The following is a 217-nucleotide window of genomic DNA, read 5'->3' on the forward strand; positions in this document are numbered from 1 at the left end:
ATTACATTAGATAATTAGGATAGGGTTAACTTTACTAGTCTGTCATTAATAAGATCATAAGATTAGGATAATATTCCCAAAATAAAAAGTTAGATCATAAAACAAAATGATCATTTAAATGATTATTGTTCATTGCTGAAAGAATAACGAGTTAAAATATCAAAGAATTTAGAGAAGAGAATTCTATTAAGAATTTTTCATTAATTAATTGGTAATT

Source organism: Loa loa, assembly GCF_000183805.2.
Source record: "Loa loa unplaced genomic scaffold supercont3.231, whole genome shotgun sequence".
Classification (NCBI taxonomy): Eukaryota; Metazoa; Nematoda; class Chromadorea; order Rhabditida; family Onchocercidae; genus Loa; species Loa loa.